The sequence below is a fragment of the Lynx canadensis genome, chromosome C2 (assembly GCF_007474595.2).
Source record: "Lynx canadensis isolate LIC74 chromosome C2, mLynCan4.pri.v2, whole genome shotgun sequence".
In the NCBI taxonomy this organism is placed as follows: Eukaryota; Metazoa; Chordata; class Mammalia; order Carnivora; family Felidae; genus Lynx; species Lynx canadensis.
Genome location: NC_044311.2, coordinates 124,048,595 through 124,068,146, shown reverse-complemented (window position 1 = coordinate 124,068,146; position 19,552 = coordinate 124,048,595). Strand labels below are relative to the sequence as shown.

General features: G+C 34.8%; 1 long non-coding RNA gene across 2 annotated transcripts in view; it reads left to right on the top strand.

Annotated features, from left to right (window-relative positions):
* Positions 1 to 12,513, top strand: part of LOC115523601 — a 171,115-nt gene extending 158,602 nt beyond the window's left edge. For both annotated transcript variants that reach the window (XR_004344102.1, XR_004344103.1), the window contains 2 exons: positions 10,315 to 10,427; positions 11,851 to 12,513. This is a non-coding gene — a long non-coding RNA (uncharacterized LOC115523601). The remainder of the gene's footprint in view (positions 1 to 10,314; positions 10,428 to 11,850) is intronic.
* Positions 12,514 to 19,552: the final 7,039 nt, after the last annotated feature.

Here is a 19,552-nt window from a genome sequence, read left to right as displayed (position 1 = left end):
GGGAGAAACTTGATAATTTATAACCCCCTTTGAGTTGTAACGTTTTTACCATAGCCTCATTAGTGTGTAAAAAATAAGCATCAATAAATCTGTGTTCATGTGTTAGTACAGACATTATTATAAAAAATAGTAATTGCTTTCCCTTAGTCCTTCAGATACCATACTTTAAGATTTGTTTGATCACTGAATGGGCTATCCAGAAAACTGATCACAAGATAAAAGCAAAACTTAATCAAGAGGATGCTATTACCAAAGAAACAAGAAATTGTAAACTGAAGTCAAAAAGACATTTTAACTTTAACAATATGATAAAAGGACAAGATCATTGAAAACACACAAGAATTAATTTTCCTACTTTATTGTCTTGGTTTACAGGTGAGATGTGTCAAGATCCATTAAAGGCAAGCATTCCTTATCATGTGATTTCACTCATATGTGGAAATTTAAGAAACACAACAGATGAACTTAGGGGAAGGAAAGGAAAATAAGATAAAAACAGAAGGAGGCAAATCATAAGAGACTCTTAAATACAGAGAACAGACTGGGAGTTGTTAGAGGGAAGGTGGGTGGGGGAACGGGATAAATGGGTGATGGGCCTTAAGAAGGGCACTTGTTGGAATGAGCACTTGGTGTTATACGTAAGTGATGAATCCCGGGTTCTACCCCTGAAACCACTACTACACTGTACGTTAACTAATTTGAATTTAAAAAACTAAATTTAATTAAAAAAATAAGACAAGCATTACCATTGCTTTCTTCACCTCAACACTCTTCTCCAGTCCGTTTGAACTTTATATACTTTTAGGTAAGAAAATGAAATCATATTAATATTCATATTTCTTCCTTATGATGCACATTTTAATCTTTGAGCCACTCAGAACTCAAAAAAGATTCTTTCAATAAGAAAACTGGATGTTGAAATAATAAATTTTAGGCTTTTAAAATGATTATCTCCATTTTGACAGTCAAAAATTTAGGATTCAACACTTTGTATTTCTAGTTTGGCTCTCCTATAAGGTCGACCTGTACTGGAATCTAGAATCAGACGCTTAACCAATGGAGCCACTCAGGTGTCCCTAAAAAAAAAAAGTCCAATTTTAACTACAGAAGGATCATAGTAAAAGGCATTTCTAAGAAAAAAAAAAACAACTCCTGTGGGTTACTATTTCAAAATGTTGATATTGAATGTATATAAACCAAAGGTTTCCTTCTCAGTGTTGCTTCTCTTAATCTGCTAGGTATTTAGAATTTTAATCTTAGATATCTCATAATATGTCTTATGCAAAATATTCCTCTGTGATTATGGGTCTCTCCAATGATGCTCTTTGGGACTGCTTTTTGATGCTGTTGATTATCTCTTGTACTTGTAAGCTATAGTCCGCTTAGTGAACTAATGGCTCTTCTTGATTGGGTCTTGAAGCAAATGGATAGATCAGATCTTTTATATTTTTTTCACCCTGTCATTCAGCCTCCAGAAGACTAATGTACCAAACTGCAGGTATATGTAGTCAGGGAAGTTTCATAAGGAAATTATAACATAGGAGAGAAAAAACTTAAGTTCTAGTTAATTGGGGCTTCCCTTTGAACCTGGTATCCAGTTCAAATACATCTTTACAAATACATCTTAATAAGAAGGAAGACTGCCATGCCCTCCTTTCTAGATCTCTAGTTTGTTATATTCTTTATTTACCCTTTCAAGTTTCTCCATCTGAAATTTGATCTTATTTCTCTCTGAAAATGCTAACTTTCCTAAGATTTTGAGCCTATAATGCTTATACTGTTCCTGAGTCCTACAGATTTAACAGGGCTCCCAGCTTTGGTTAAGTGAGCATGTATGTTTGCAACTTCCTAGTCTCCTAGGTCACAGTCTCAGGGAAGAAGGTTAAAGTAAATCTTTCAACTTTATGTTTCCTTTCCCCCTTCACACCATTGTTCTCACTGCTAGACAAACTGTTAAGAAAACTAATCTTAGAATTACAAACTTTTTTTTTTCCTTTTAAATACAGCATCATCTAAACCTATATTGAGGAAAGAATATTTCTTCTATTAGCAAAGCTGTGCACTGCCAGTGGGTCTGCAGTCTTGTACAATGGAGCACTTGGGGTCTGGCATCAACACAAAGAACCACAGTAGCTTTTAATGGTTGCTTTCTCTGTTGGATGGGGAATGGCATGAGTCTCAAATTAATTCCTGGGATTTAGATTCTCTTCTGATATGAAAGGGTGGGGTTGCAAATTCCTGTCACCACATCGATGTGGGGGTTCCTTTAAAGTCAAGCCAAAAGTTCATTAAATTTTAAAAATTTCTTTGCTTTTGTTTTGACTTTAAAAGGTTTTTGACCTTAGGCAACTTATATAATGCCAAGCTTGGTTTTATAATTTAGTAAATGCCAATTATACAAGTTAGTTATTCTTCAGATATTAGGAAACTTTTAGTATATTGCATTTTGCTTGTACCTCTAACTAAATATTTACCAAAATCTGCCTTGTTTTATAATTACAAAATTAGTCATGTATTAAGAACCTTATTCAAATAAGGCAATGTTCTGTGAAGCACTGTGAAAGAATAGAAGGATATACATACATATACATTTTCCTGTCTTCTAGCAGGTAGTGATATCCTTGAAAGAAGGGCCTTATTGATTATTACATCTTCTATTACATGTAGGACAGTGTGTTGTTCAAAATAATTCAGAGATTATTCACAATTACAGAGGATGAGAAAACTATTTTCATAAAATTTGCAAGGCTCTTACTGAAGTATATATCACAATACATTGATCTTTCTTTCAAATGGATCAGAGAATAATTCAGTTCTTTGACTCTTGTAGTGTAATCATAGACCTCAACATTTTAACCAGGACCAGAGATTAGTGTGGCCTTTTTTTTTTTTTTTTAATCATGGCTTGTTGGTTGTAATCAAGTTGCAGGTTCATTACGTGTGATCAATTAGAATTATATCTTCCCAGGACTTATAGGTGAGGATTATTTTCTTTAAAAGAAGTGTTTCAAATTGTTTAGTGTTTGTCTCTTTGTCTGATACGATTTGTTTGTCTGATATAAATTGTTTGTCTGATATGAATTATTTGTTCGATATGATATTGTTTGTATGAATTGTTTGTCTGATGTGAATTGTTTCTTTGTCTGATAAGATATTTTCCAGACTGTGTGTGCTTAACAAATATTAAATGATAATTCTTTATTGACCTAACTGGTCTTGGGGAGTTTTCAAAATTTTCAAGGAAGTGTTTTAAATGCTTTGTGATCTTTAAGATTTTAATATAGAATTATGATGACCTTTCCAAAGCAAGAAAGGAGAAAGTTGCTCCAATCTGAAACCAAGCAGTTAAAACTGAAATGATTGGTCTCTTTTGACACAGAGATGAAGCTTTTGTTAAATAATTGACACACTGTTAATTCCAACTTGTATTATGTGCTGGGGATGGTATTACAATAAAGCACAAAATGGCCTCTGTGGTATAGAGTGGAGTGGAGAGTCAAATACTGCATGGAGAGCCAAACTAGAAAACTTAGGTTCTCCCTATATTCATAATGTGAATTTTGATGCCAATTACGATGCTCATAAGTTTCTGGTGGCTTCAGCACTGCCAAGACCACAGGCAGGTGGTCCTATAAATAGCCCTATACCATTCGTAGTTCCTATTACTGTTGTAACAATTTATCAAAACATAGTTATTGAAGACAACAAGAATTTATTATCTGACAGTTCTGGAAGTCAGAAGTTCAAAATCCAAGTATCAGCAGAGCTGTATTCCTTCTGGTGGCTCTAGGAAGGAATTCTAGGAAAGAATCTGGTTCCTTGCTTTCTCCAGTTTCTAGTGGCCAGCTACATTTTTTGGCTCATGACCCCATTCCTCTATTTTCAAAACCAGCAGTGTAGCATTTCTGAGTCTCTCTCTTGCTCTGACATTCATGTTTCATTCTTATAAGGAAGCTTATAAGCACATTGAGCCCACCTGAACAATCCAGAATACTCTTCTAATCTCAAGGCCCTTAATGTCATCACATCTGCAGAGGCAAAGTTTCTCTCACCATATAAGGTAATAATTCACAGATTTTAGAGATTAGGATGTGAACATCTTTGGGGGTGGGAATTATTTTGCCTATCACATGCTAAAAATAAAGATATAAATTCTTTTATTTTTTATTATGTTTTTAAAGTTTATTTATTTATTTTGAGAGATACGGAGACAGCACTAGTAAGTGAGGGGCCGAGAGAGAGAGAGAGAGAGAGAGAGAGAGAGAGAGAGAATCCCAAACAGGTCCTGCACTGCCAGCTCAGAGCCCTATGTGGGACTCGAATCCACAAAGCCATGAGATGATGACCTGAGCTGAAACCAGGAGTTGGATGCTTAACTGACTGAGCCACCTAGGTGCCCTAAATTCTTTTAAGGATAATTTTATATTATGATGCTATTTTCAGTGTAGAAGAGCAGAAGATTGTTTCAATATCAACACAATAAATGTAAAAATTGAGCAAATATGATGACTCATGTGGTGGAAAAATTGGGTTTTTGACTGTTGTGGGTTTTAATCATGTCAGTGCTGAGTATTTACTGAAGATTTTGTGATCTACAATTTCATTATCTAGATAATAAGCTTGTAATGCTTACCTCACAGGATTCTTTGCAAAGCCTTATGCTGTGTTATCTATCCACACCTAGCATGGTAATTTCTTGACTTCTAATTCATTAACTATCTAAACCGGAAGAGCTGAAGTTTTAATTGTTAATTCAGTCAGTACATTGTTTGGTAAGTCATGGGCTGTTCGTTAAATACAACTAAAGATAGTATTTGGAAAGTCTTTAGTATGGCCCTGAGAAGGAGGCACAGATGTTCTATCCTGTGCTTTTACCTACTAGGATAAGACAGACAAAGGAAAAACAATATCTGATTTGGCTAATTCCAGTACTTTCTCGAAAGTTTTGGCTTCAAAGCCTTCATCAGAAAGAAATGCAAAGCTAAATGTTAAGTATCAGAGAGTATTAAGTCTAAGATGTTATGGGTTGGTGACTGGACATTAAGCTAATTAATGTCTTCAGTTAAATAGATTCTGTTGAAAAGTAAAACAAATGAGAGCCAACAGGTGTTTTAGTCAATTAATAAATAGACTGTTGTTATATCCAGAAGAAAATGGGTGAAAATTGAATTCTACATGATAAAATATTATTAGTTTTAATGTTAAGACATATTGGCAAGTACTTCTGTCAGTTTTTTTTTTACCCCTAATTTTTCCCCTCTTGGGTTTGTTATGTAAATACGTGGATTCCAAGTTCTCTGCATTTCCTTTGAGTTTATCTGAAGTCCTGATTTAATACTATAATGTTATTGTCACTAGATATGAAGAGTTATTAGACTTACTTTGGAAATATGCATCCTTTGAGTGCCTTCCTTAAATATTCTAGAAAATTATTTTTTAAATTATTTTGGCTGGTTATGATTTGTCAAGATAAAATAGGCTACAATTGGAGAAATATACTGCCATATTTCTAATTTTAATAATGCATAAAATCATATGTTTTAGGAGATTTGATTTAGTGCTTCTTGAAAAGGTTAATATTAAATGATACATTTTGATTTTGTTACCCCATTGGTTAGATAAAATTACTACTTTTTTTTACATTGAATACATTCGTGTAAATGTGCCATCAAATAGCTAATAAGGTATAAAGAAATCATTTAGCCTTTCTTCAGAAAGATATCTAAGCTGGTGAACTATAAAATTTTGAGTTCTTCTGAGTGTCACTTGGAATTCCGGGGGATGTCTCTCTTTTGAATTCAGAAATCATAAATTGAATATCTTGATATACTTGAGCAAGCGGGAAATGAGCACTGCTTTTGCAATTGACTCATAGATGTGATCCTAAGCAGGAGGGCAAGGATGAAGAGGGTAAGAATGAATAATAAATGTATTTGAAAATGAGATTTAACATGTAGAGAGTACCAAAATTTTTCCAGTACTCTAAAGATACAGTTGTTTTTTTTTTTCTTTTACTGGGCTTCCTAGAACAGAGTTTGTGACTGATAAATTATTTCATTCATATTAATTATTATAATATCTTAAAACAAAAATAAAGACTTTAGAACTATTTATTGTAATAATATGCTCAAACAGCTTTATATTTTACAAATCTCATGTAGAAAACCATATTTCCCCCAAGACTGTCTTCCACTGATATTTGTAGTTAATATATTTTAAAATTTTTCATAGAAATTTACTTTGTTAACTTGACATTGGGGTTAAGTTATTTTAATTGCAAACAAGTGAAAATGAAATCAGAAGTGTGCTTTATGGAGTGGAAAATTTCCTTACAACTTCAGCTTCTTTTTTTCCTTTCATTTTTTTTCTTTAAGAATTCTGAAGAATTCCAGCCTCCCTACTGTTGCTTCTTACATAGATTCATGTTGAATATGTATTTCCCAGCATCTAGAGATGCTGATTCAGTGTAGTTGGTGACAGGTGTCTCAATGACAAAGGCAGGAGGCCTTTAAAATCTCCAGTTTGGGAGTGTCAGGATGGGTATGACATAGGCCCATGCTGACAATCTAAAATGAAGGCTCTTGGCATAATTGCTTTTCATTCAAAAGTTAAGAAATGCAGCTGCGTCCTCTTCACCTCCAATTCTTGCAATCTCTATGCATGGAATGGAGAACTGCCTCCTTCATTTCTGAATTTCTGTTCCCTCCTTCTTTAAAGTAACGGAAGATCAATGAACTTAGTGCTATTCTGGTTCTTACTAAACTTAGCCCGGCCAAAATAATCCATTTAGCTGGAAAATAATCTAATATAAAGAGAAAGACTCTGTGTTCTTATTTATAAAAGAGTGAGTATCTCTTTTCCTTTCAGTGACAGGGGCACACAGGCAGGCAGCACAACCCCAGGCAAAACAGAAAAAGAAAGGAGAAAGCAATACCTCTCTCCAGAAATGACTCACAATATTTATTCAGATGACAGGAGGAATAAAGTAGTTGAAGTTTTATAGGAATCTATTAACTTTTGTGCATGAATGGTGGGTTAATTGAACTATAAGAATATGCTCATCCATGAATTGGTCTTAGCCCTGTGAGGCAAACTGTGTGGATAAACACACATATGTTAATCATTTTTAAAAATAAACCTGATTTAAGATAAAACAATAGTCTGCCATGGGTTGAAAATGAAGGTATAATCAATGTCATTCTATATTTCTTCACATTGATTAATTCCTTACATATTTTCTGCCTGAATTTAACCATGCGTATATACAACTCTTTAGGATTTGGTAAGGGAGCTTTTGTCACAGTGGCTTCCTACACAGTACTTTGAGTTGTTGAAAAAAGGCTCTCCATAAATGAACATCATTATAACCTCAGGGCTTCTAGATAATTTCAATCGGTTTTACAATCTACAGCTGGGGAGTGTAAAAGGAGACACCGATGGCCATAGGAACAGCCTTGACAATTGTCAGCTTACCGTACACCCAGTGCAGTACCTCTGAATTTGATCACTGTCAAGAACAAATCATAGGTAAATGGATACCAATTCTGATAATGAAGCAAACTGAAATGGCCCAAGACCTTCTTACTAAATTTAAAGGAAAGCAGCATCTGAACCAAATAGCTATTGCCCAGCCAACATTTTTCTTTTTGATTACACTATATAGTAGGGTGGAAAGACAGGTAGTTTTAGGAATGTGTTGAAGCTAGCAGCGAGGTTAGCATACAAATTCATAACAAAGCAAAAAATATCCTCATGTGGGAATCTGAGGAATAAAACATGAGATAATTAAAGGTATATAACTATTTAAGTCACCATTATCATCAACAACCCGTGGGTGGGTTCAAATTACTAGCTTCTCCTGAAAGAAAAGCTCTTACCTTTGAGCAGCACATTATGTTTTGTGTTATATGAAGCGAAAACGCCAGTGTAATTCTTGAATGTTATTTTCAGGTGGTTTCTTTCCTTCCTTTCTTCCTTTCCCTTTTTCTTTCTTTCTTTCTTTCTTTCTTTCTTTCTTTCTTTCTTTCTTTTTTCTTTCTTTCTCTCTCTTCTTTCTTCTTTCTCTCTTTTTTTTTTTCTTTTTTTTTTTTTTTTTTTCCTTCTTTCTTTCGTTCTTTTTTTTTCCCCTTTTTCTTTCTTGGGGGGGGCGGCCCTTTCTTTCTTTCTTTCTTATCTTTCTTTCTTTCTTCTTTCTTTCTTTCTTTTCGCTTTCTCCTTCCTTCCTTCCTTCCTTCCTTCCTTCCTTCCTTCCTTCCTTCCTTCCTCCTCTCCTCTCCTCTCCTCTCCTCTCCTCTCCTCCCCTCTCCTTTCCTTCCTCTTTAAATTCTTTTATTTGTGGTTCATAGATATGATATCTTAAGTATTAGGACATGTGATTATGAAAAACCTGCAGATGGAACTGTTTATTTAAGTAGTATATACAGATTTTGATAAAGTAAATCCAGAAAAATAATATTGTTCGTGACCTAAAATGATTCTTGAAAAGGCCTTTGAAGATTTAGTGTAAGCTCTCCTCTTGGTAAATATATTATCCTGTTTAAAGATAGTGAAACTCTTGGGGTGACTGGGTGGCTCAGTTGGTTAAGCGGCCGACTCGGTTTCGGCTTAGGTCATGATCTCATGGCTTTGTGGGTTCGAGCCCTCCATGGGGCTCTGTGCTGACAGTGGGAAGCCTACTTGAGATTCTCCCTCTCTCCCTCTCTCTCTCTCTCTCTGCCTCTCCCCCACTTGCTCTGTCTCTGTTTCTTTCAAAATAAATAAATAAACTTTAATTTAAAAAAGGATAGTGAAACTCTTAATTTGCTTTCATTAAGATGTAATATCATTCAAAATGAACTAAGCCATAGGTTGCTTAATTAGTTAACTCAAGGCTACTGTATGTTTCAGACAGCAGGTCTACAGGTTCTCCTCTTCCCTGTGTTTTTCCCATATTCTTCAAAGTGTTGATCCCTTTGGACTATGACATTTGAGGAATGCTTTTGTACCCTGTGTTTTATCAGTGTACCAGCTGTGGAGTGATTAGTGGATCACTTTAGGACATTACATACTAATTGCTAAAATGATTAAGGCTCTTTCCTCTCCTGTACTCAATCCCTTAACCCATCATTTTCCACTTTTACAATTTAAGTGCAGAGTATAGAAATTGTGATTCACTAACATGCTCATTTAGCTGAAGATAAAATTTTGTTTCTGAGATAATCTGCATTAGTTTTCCCTGATTTCTTGATTCTGAAATGGCAAATCACCACTCTTGGCCAAATGGATGGAAAGAGAAGGAAAAAGGGGAAAGAGGGGGTGAGATTTGCTAATTGTGGGACTGACTTGGGCCTAATCTGTCTATTTCACCTAGAACTGCACTGAAATCTAAGCACATGAAGACGTTGCTGGCTTTCTGCTCCATGAAGGATAAACTTCACAGTACCTGAACACTAAGTAACATTCCAGACAGATGGAGACAAGACAATTACGTATTTTTAAAAAACTATTTGAAAGTCCATTTTGTTGCAAACAGTCTTTTTGCACAGAACCTTTTCAGAATCTGAATATCAGTGTGTATGTAACAATCCTCATAATATCATATTCATCTCCAGAGATAAGAAAATACTACCACATTCTTGAGAGCAAAAAGAAAATTCTGACTGATAAAATGGTTAAATAGGGCTTGATAACAATTTATTTCTGACCTTTTAATGCCTTCTGTTCTTAATGATTTTCTGTCATTTCTGTCTAGTCCAGACTTGAAACTCAGTCTCAGAGGTACTTAGCTTTATGTTGCCACTTAGCTTTCAACTTCCATTTTCAGCACAGAAAGGTAAATCAGTAATTGTCACTTTGGCTTCTCAAGGTTTGTCAGGCACCCGAATGGGATTATGACATAGATCTGAAGGGTATTTCATATGACTTTGACTTTAATTTTGATGTAATCATAGAAATGTCTTAGGACTTCAGGAACTTAATCATCCTGTTAGCCTTACCTCTTCCTTTGCTTGGGTGTTTGGCTCACACTGCTTTGGTCCTTTCTGTCCCCTGACCTGTGGAGAGGTGATTTAAAAAAAATAAAAAGAAATCCAGGGACGTCTTCAATGAGATGTCTCCGTAGCTGACAATCATCTCTTTCTCAATGCCTTCTCTTTCTTTTGTCTTCTTTTCCATTTCTTTGGTAATTTGTTTCAAGGGAGATACCATTCTCTAGTTTGGCTCTCAGTGGAACAGTTGTAGAGCTGGAGAAACCACCCTTTGAGAAGTTGGTGCTTTGTCCTTTGCTTCAAGATATTTTTGAGTCTGATGTTTTTTTTTTTTCTTTTTTTTAATCAGTTGGAACCCAGAATAAGACTGCAATCTATCTAGAGATCTTCTTTGGAAGAGGGGATAAATGGGAAAAAGGAGTCTCAAAGAAATGGTCTGTGGAGAATTTCTGTCTTGAGAAGGTAAAAACCTGTTTTGTATGCATTTATCCAGACATATTTGTCTACAGATCTGTGGATATAGATTGGTGTGTGTGTGTGTGTGTGTGTGCGCACACGCGTGTGGATTAACCCAAACTTCACTTATAGAAAGAAACTGAATTCAAACTGGCTTAAACCAGGAAGTGTTTAAGGATGACTGGACTCAGAAATCCCAGCAGTTTGCTAATTATTTCTTGTTCTGTCTTCTTCACCCTCCCCCTTTTTTCTCTTCTGGCTTGCCTCTGCATCTATGTGTTGCCCTTATTTTCTCCTGCCAAAGATTATCTCTCTACATATGATGGGAAAGGTGGCTAGTGGCAGCCCCAATCCAGAAAGAAAAGGTATTTCCCCCCTAGAATTCATAAAATATCTTATGAGAAAGTATTCCAATTAGGTTGGAAAGGTATTCCAACCAGTAGTAGTGACTGACTGTCCTACTGTATTGGATGGGAGAAGGACAACTCACAAAAAGAAGATCGGTGTCTTGCTACCAGAAATAGGGGTATAAGAAAGCATGTTAGGAAAGCCATATTAATTAGAATATAGATTTATGATATTGCTACATATATAGCAAACCAAATAATCAGCATACTTAAAGGGATTGATTATTTATTTATTTATTTATTTACTTATTTGTAAAACTTATAATATATGCACATATGATATTATCTAGCTTTTTGCCTGTAATGTATTTGGTAGCTATATTTTATGACCTAGATATGAGAAAATTGAACTGATTCTTATTATCATCTTTACTCAAATACAGAAAACACATCTTATTGAATATGTCCTATAGATAGAAAATGGTTCCAGGAGCTACCTTTTACTTTTTTTCCTAACAAGTAATAAGCACACTTTGCATTTTCATGGTGGTTTCATATCTATAATTTTAAGAATTCTCAAACAGATATTTTTATTTTTTTTAAAGAGGCATGAAGAGGTTAGGCAACTTGCTTATGATCACCCATGCTAAGTTTTACCATGTTTTTAAACATCTGTTCATAAAAAAATTCGTATGAGATTTCAAAAATATATATATTTAACTTCATATTATAGATAATAGAAAAGTACCTTAAGATTACTGTCCTGGGCAATGATTGCCCTTGAGTCTTATTTCTAGACCTCATCGATACATTGTTAACACTTAGATCAATAAACAATTATTGTTCTTTGTGAGATGCTGAGAGTAGATTTGGAGAGTTTGTAGGTAAAAGGCATACTTTACCAGGGCTGTCAAATGTCAAACTGACAACTAAAATGTATTATCTGTCTGTCTATCTATCTATCTATCAATCATCTATCTATCATCTATCTATTATCTATATCTGTGAGTCCAGAAAGATCTGTATGTATCTATCAACCAAGTCATATAAAATACATTTGAATTTTTTTTTTCTTTCTACAGATTTCCACAGGGAGCAGGGCTGATATTACTGGCTCAGCGCCTCATGGTGAGTTACAGTTATAATGGGGACAGCAGGCTTCTATAACTCTGTTTAATAGAAAGCAGGGTACCAGCAGAGATTTTCTAACTCTGCATTTAAAATCCCCCCAATAGCTATTATTACTTCTTAAAACCATTTGAGCATTAGTGCCAAATCAAGTGGAATAGTTTTATTTAAATAATTTAAGGGGCTGACTGATATTCTCACACTGACCATAATAAATAATATTATTAATTTCAAGAGAGAGAGAAGGATCAGAATATTGTGATTTTGATTTTCTTTCAACTGAAAAGTATTTTGAAAAGGATTAAAGAAACAGATTTTCCTCCTCTGAGTTTGACTCCCTGTGTATCCCACCTCTGGTCCTTTCATAGAAACCCCCACCCATTGTGTTTAGCCCCATTTACCTGCCCCTGCAGGGAGGCGTCCTGTGGAGGGAAGTTTTAGTCTTCTGTGGAACAAGCTTATTGATCAGCAGGGTTTGCTCACTCAAGTGTAAGGACATTCTGATTCTTTTCCCTTGGGTTTTCTTTTCCTTCCTAAGAAAACTCTATGAAGAATTCTTTCACCCCTCTTATTGTGTTTCCAGTCAATCTTTCATTTGATATGATGTGAAAAAAAAATAAGCAAAAAAAAAAAAAAACAACACATCTTAAGACTTATCTCCAAGTAAAAAACTGTCTACCTACAGTAGCTACTCTCCTTTGTTTACATTATCTGTATTTTCTCTGTGTATCATCCCAGGTAGTCATCATAACTCCATTTTTAAGACTGAAATATTGAGTATCTTTTTAATCGCTTCTGTGCTGCCAATAAATATTTAAATACCACTATGTTTCTCAATATTCCGATCATAAAAATTATTTGAAAGTACACATTTCTAATTTTCTCCTTGAAATTTGGATTTAGGATATCTAGGGTAGGGCTTGGAATCAGTAATTGTAGTATTTCCAGGTGATTTAAGTATTGGAAATACTGAATTATCTCCTAAGTTTGACAATTTAAAGACAATTACATCTCTTGATGTTCCAAAATGAATATCAGCATTAGTTATTTCATTTCTTCTTCCTAGTATTTTGGGCTTCACATTTCCTGAAACTACTGCTGTCATTTCCACTGAATCCTTTCATTTTAGAACTGAAGTTGCCTCTGCTCAGCTCTAGTCTTCTTTGAGGTGAAATTTGAGGGTCTTTGGTCACTTGTGATAGACTAGAGGAGAGGAGAAAGAGCTAAAAGGAAAATTACTATGATATGGCTGATCTAGCTCTAACGGTGAGGACCAACCAGGAAGTAACACGCTTTGATAAATGTGTAATGAAAAATTTACTTGCAGAGGAAACAAGGCTGGAGATGGCTGGGAGCCAAGAACATCTGTGTTCCTGGTATCCCAAATGTGTGGAAGTAGCAGATGTAACTGAATATATAATAGAAACCCTGGCGCAATTCCTAATAAAGTGGAAGAGACCTCTGGATATTACAGAAAGCTTTCCAAAACCTCCCAAAATGAAAAATGCTGGGGAACTCCTAAGTAATATTATTAACTATCTTTAGGAGAGATATTATTAAAGTGGCTCAAAACAATGAATATGGCTTATTTACATAAGACAAAGGGAAGTTACCCACTGAACACAACTGATAACACAACTCAGGAAATATATTGTGTGTAAATATAATAATGAAATTATGTTTAGCATACATATAGGAGGTGAAGTATAAGATACGTCACACATCATCTTTGCTTTAATAGTTCTTCATGCTTTTTATAGGCTCAGCTAATACTTCTAAGAATGACTGGACTGAGGAGGAATGAGATATTAAGAAAATAGAATAAAATATAAAGTGCAGACTAGGAAAAGACAGAATATAGCAGCTGCTGTTTTGCTTAGTCCATTACATAAAGAAAATTTATTTTATTTATTTTTTATTTTTAACTTAAAATTTTTTTAATGTTTATTTCTTTTTGAGAGAGAGAGAGAGAGAGAGAGAGAATAAACAGGGGAGGGACAGAGACAGAGACACAGAATCTGAAGCAGACTCCAGGCTCTGAGCTGTCAGCACAGAGCCCAGTATGGGACTTGAACTCACGACCTATGAGATCACGATCTGAGTGAATTCAGTCACTTAACCCACTGAGCCACCCAGGTGCCCTGAAAAAATTTATTTTAAAGCTCTTATTAAAAGAGTATCTGGGTAGGCCACAGTAGTTGGCACACTTTTAGTATATATGTGGTTAGAGTGGATACACAACACCTTTTTCTTTACTACCTTTTAGCTAGGATTGACTGTGTGACACAATTCTGATTAATGAAATGTAAATGGAATTATGTTGGGTCAGTTTTTTTTTTCTTGATAAAAGTGGATAGATCTGGCTGGAAGGCCTCTTGATCCTTCCTTCTTCCTGCTTACAATATGGACATGATGCTAAAGATACAGCAGCCATACTGTGATTATGAGGTGACAACCATAAGGATGAAAGTGGGCCATGTAAACAAGACAAGGTGCAAGGACCTATATCAATACCCCAATGGCCACTGTGCCAACACCGGACTGCTATCTCTATATTTTTGGTTATGTGAGACAAAAAAACCTAATTTGTTTATGCTACACTTGGTTGGGATTTCTTATACTTGCTGCTCAACCCGTTCCTAATGGATGTGGTAGTTACAAATTATTAGGACTGTCAACATTGTACAAAATTTTAAATTAAGTTGTCAGTATCCTTAGCCTCACTTTTCTACATAATTTCCTCAGAATCACTACTGGTCAGTGCTACCTGTCTTCAATCAATTATTTAGGTCTCAAGTATCCTCATCTGCTCTATCCATTATATTTTCTTATTTAAAAAATTTTTCTTTTAATATTTCATTTTTGAGAGAGAGAGTGAGACAGAGCGTGAGCCAGAGAGAGGGAGACACAGAATTGGAAGCAGGCTCCAGGCTCTGAGCTATCAACACAGAGCCTGACGCAGGGCTCGAAACACAAACCGTGAGAACATAACCTGAGACGAAGTTGGATGCCCAACCAACTGAGCCACCCAGGTGCCCCCCCATTATATTTTCTTATTAAGAGTTACTAAAATATGTTATATTTAATTTAATATATATTTATCATTGATATATATACATATATATGTACATATATGTACATATATATATGTACATATATATGTACACACACACACACACACACACACACACACACACACACACATATATATATGGGTGGCTCATATCAGTTAAGCATCTGACTTCAGCTCAGGCCATGATGTCACACTCTGTGAGTTCAAGCCCCATGTGCTGACAGCTCAGAGCCTGGAGCCTGCTTCAGATTCTGTGTCTCCCCCTCTCTCTGCCCCTCCCCTGCTCATGATCTGTCTCTCTCTGTCTCAAAAATAAAGAAAAACATTTAAAAAATTAAAAAAAAAGGAAAATGTGATCTCAATTTAAAACACCCTGCATGTGCATTATATGACATGAAAACTTTGTCAAAAATGGGAGTGTTAATTGTGGAGTTTTGGACATAAGCTAGAAATGGGAGAATTCCAGCAGTGAGTGGAGGGTGAGAAGGAAAAAGTCTTAAGTAACTTCTATCACATTCTGTTAAGACTAATGCTGAATAAAACTTCTTACCTGGTTTAGATGGATCAGCTATATTAAATGTTTATTTTATGTGCCTTCCTTTGTCATCAATCCTAAATTTCTTTTCTTGCCATTATATTGGGACCCACATCAAATTTGTTTAAAATGATTATTATACTATAATATTTCCTTCATTCACATGCTTAGAGAAGTCACCAAATTCCCTAAATATAACTAGATCAGATTATTGGTTGAACTTACATGGTTACAAGTATGACTGAGTAAAAGAAGAAAAGAAGGTGAGTGGAAATTTTGTGGCCTGCCATGCCACTGAAGGACAGTTCTGCAAAGCTGTTGGGGACTTCTTCAGACAAAGTTGGCTGTCAGAAGAATCTCTCAGGTAAGAGGCTGTGTCAGTATTTCCATCATGCTTAGTTACTGCTCTGAGCAGTCTATGGAAAACATTTGCCTCAGTACAAATACAGTGATGGATTTCAGAACTCAGCAGCTGTGGTTCTTGGGTTATTTATACTCCTATAGATGGAAGTTGGAAAGTTACATTCTCATGGCTACCAAAATAGGCTGTAAAATATCAACTTCTAGGGAAAATCACTTAAGAATTTTTTCTTAGAATTTTGAAAAAAACAGTCTAAGGTAATTAATTACCACAGAATAATCTTTCTTTCAAAATAAATACTCATAATGGTAAACAAGACCTTTAAGAAAGTGAAAGATCTTTCAAATCAATTGCTTTCTCCACAATATCTTCATTTCATTTTCTTCTTTTAAAATCACTTCTGATTTTAGGCAAAGCTACTTTCAAGAAGATAGGAAAGAAGAATATCTCAAGTTGTGATGATTTACTCTAGAAAAATATGTATAATATTTATTAAACACTTATTGAACAACTTCTATATGTATTTGGTATTTTTATATTTGATAAGGATATAGCACTGAACAGAAAAAAACACAAAATATCTCTATTGTGGAGTTTATGTTCCTTATGTTGATCAAAGAATGGCTAGGTCATTGTCAGAATAGGCTATGCATGTAATTTCCAAACTTCAGTGTGCAATAGAATCACCTGGAGGACAGGTTAAGACACAAATTACTGAGCTCCATTCCCAGAGTTTCTGATCTAGTCAATAAATGTAGAATAGAGCCAACTCACACTACTGTCAAGGTCCCAGGATATGAAAATGAATGAATGGAATATTTGGTGAACATTACTTCTTCTGCCACAAGTATGAAAGGTAGAGAGGGAAGAAAAAATTTGAATAATTATTAATAGGTATAAATATAGGCAAAGCTACTTGGTCAAGCAATTCAGATATCGTTAACATCAACTCAAATGAAGATATGGAAGACATGTATTTCAATGTTGTGGATAACATATAATTAGGAAAAATAATTAAGATTTTAATTAACATCTGAAATTATATACCAAAACCAAAGGACAAAAATCACTACAAGTCATGCATTCATTTAAAAAAAGACATCAAATATAGGATTCAAAATTTATTCATTTACTCATTTAACAACTAATTATTAATAACTAGTATGTGCCAAATATGAATTTGTGTCAGGGATACAGTCATTATTTATTTCCCCTCTGAATTTACTGAGACATTATTGACATACAGCATATATAAATGTAAGGTATAAAATATGATGATTTGATACACATATATATCATGAAATGATTATCACAATAAGATTAGTTAATTCCATTCCTTCACATAATTACATGTTTCGTGTGTGTGTGGTGACAAAATTCTTTTGCAGTAAATTTAAGATTTATTCTCTTAACAATTTCAAGTATATAATAAATACGGTATTGTTAATTATAGTCACATTAGGTCCCTAGACCGTATTCATATGACAGCTATAAGTTTACACTCTTGACCAATGTTTCCCCTGTTTCCCCACCCCCCCAACCACAGGCAACCCAATTCTATTCTCTATAAGTTTGGCATTTTAGTTTTCAAATATAAATAAAAACATACAGAGTTTGTCTTTCTCTGTCTGACTTATTTCACGTAGCATGATACACTCTAGGTTCATCCATGTTGTTGCAAATGGCAAGATCTCATTCTTTCTCATAGTCAAATAGTGTTCCATAAAGTGTTCTTTATTATCTATAAATAAATACACACACACACACACACACACACACATATATATGTATGTGTATACACACACACACACACACACACCACTTACAGTAGTGTGAGTTGGCTCTATTCTGTGTGCATATATCTTCTGGAATCACTGTTTTTGTTTGAATAAATACCCAGTAGTGAAATTACTGGATATGGTAATTCTATTTTTAATTTCTTGAGGAACCGCTATGCTATCTTCCACAGTGGTTGCACCAGCTTGCATTCCCACCAATAGTACATGGGTATTACTTTATCCTACACATCCTCATCAATACTTGTGTTTTCTTGTCTGTTTGATTCTAGCCATTCTGACAGATGTGAGGTGATATGTCATTATGATTTACATTCCCCTATTAGTGATACTGAGCATCTTTCATGTGTTTGTTGGTCATCTGTATGTCTTTTTTGGAAAAAAAAATGTTCTCCGCTCATTTTTATTTTTTTTTAAGTTTATTTATTTATTTTGAGAGAGAGAGACAGAGAGAGACAGAAAGAGAGCATGCGTGAGTGGGGTAGGGGCAGAAAGGGAGAGAGAGAATCCTTATCAGGCTCTGTGCCTGCTATCAGCACAGAGTCTGCTATGGGGCTCTATCCCACAAATTGTGAGATCATGACCTGAGCCGAAACCAATGCTGAGCCAGAAGTCTAATGCTGACTGAGCCACCCAGGCCCTTTTCTGATCAGTTTTAATTAGATAATTAGTATTATTATTTTGTGTTGAGTTGTATCAGTTTTATATATATATATTTTGGGTATTAACCCTTATTGGATATATCATTGGCAAATATCTGCTTCCATTCAGTACGTTGCCTTTTTGTTTTATTGTTGGTTTCTTTTACTATGCACAAGGTTTATTTTGGTGTGTCCTAATAGTATATTTTTACTTTTGTTTCTCTTGCCTCAGAAGATATATCTAGAAAAATGTTGCAAAGGCGAATATCAAGAAAATGACTGCCTATGTTTTCTTTTTTTAATTTTTAATGTTTATTTACTTTTGAGAAAGAGAGAGCAAGAGTAGGGGAAGAGCGGAGAGAGAGGGAGACAGAGGATCTGAAGTGGGCTCTGTGCTGACAGCAGGGAGCATTACATGGGGCTCAGTTCCATAAACCATGAGATGATGACCTGAGCCAAAGTCAGACTGAGCCACCCAGGTGCCCCTATGTTTTATTCTAGGAGTTTTCTCACACTTAGGTCTTTAAACAATTTGAGTTTATTTTTGTATATGGTATAAGCAAGTGGTCCAGATTCATTCTTTTGCATGCAGTTGTCTAGATTTTTTTAGCACAGTTTATTGAAGATACTGTCTCTTCCCCATTGCATATTCTTGCCTCCTTTGTCATAGATTAATTGACCATATAAGCATGGGCTTATTTCTGGGCTCTCTATTCTGTTCTGCTGATCTATGTGTCTATTTTTGTACCAGTACCAGACTTTTTGATTACTACAGCTCTGTAGTATATCTTAAAATCTGGGATTATGGTACCTCCAACTTTGTCTTCTTTCTCAAAATTGCTTGGCTATTTGGGGTCTTTTTTGATTATATACAAATGTTATTATTATTTATATTTGTATTATTATAGTGGTTTTTAATTGCCTTTCCCTCATGATGGGACATTTCCATGTTCCATCCTTTGTATGTTTCTTTGGAAAAATATCTCTTTGGTCCCCTGGCCATTTTTAAAATCATATTGTTTATTTAATTATTTATTTTTTGCTATTGAGTTGTAGGATTTTTTTTTTAATATATGTATTTTGGATATTAACCCCTTTAGATAGATGGTTTGCAAATATTTTATTCCGGTCTGTAGGTTGCCTTTTCAATTTGCTGATTGTTTCTTCTTCTCTGCTGAAGCTTTTTTAGTTTGATGTATTCCCACTTGTTTATTTTGCTTTTGTTGGTTGCACTTTGGGTGTCACATCTA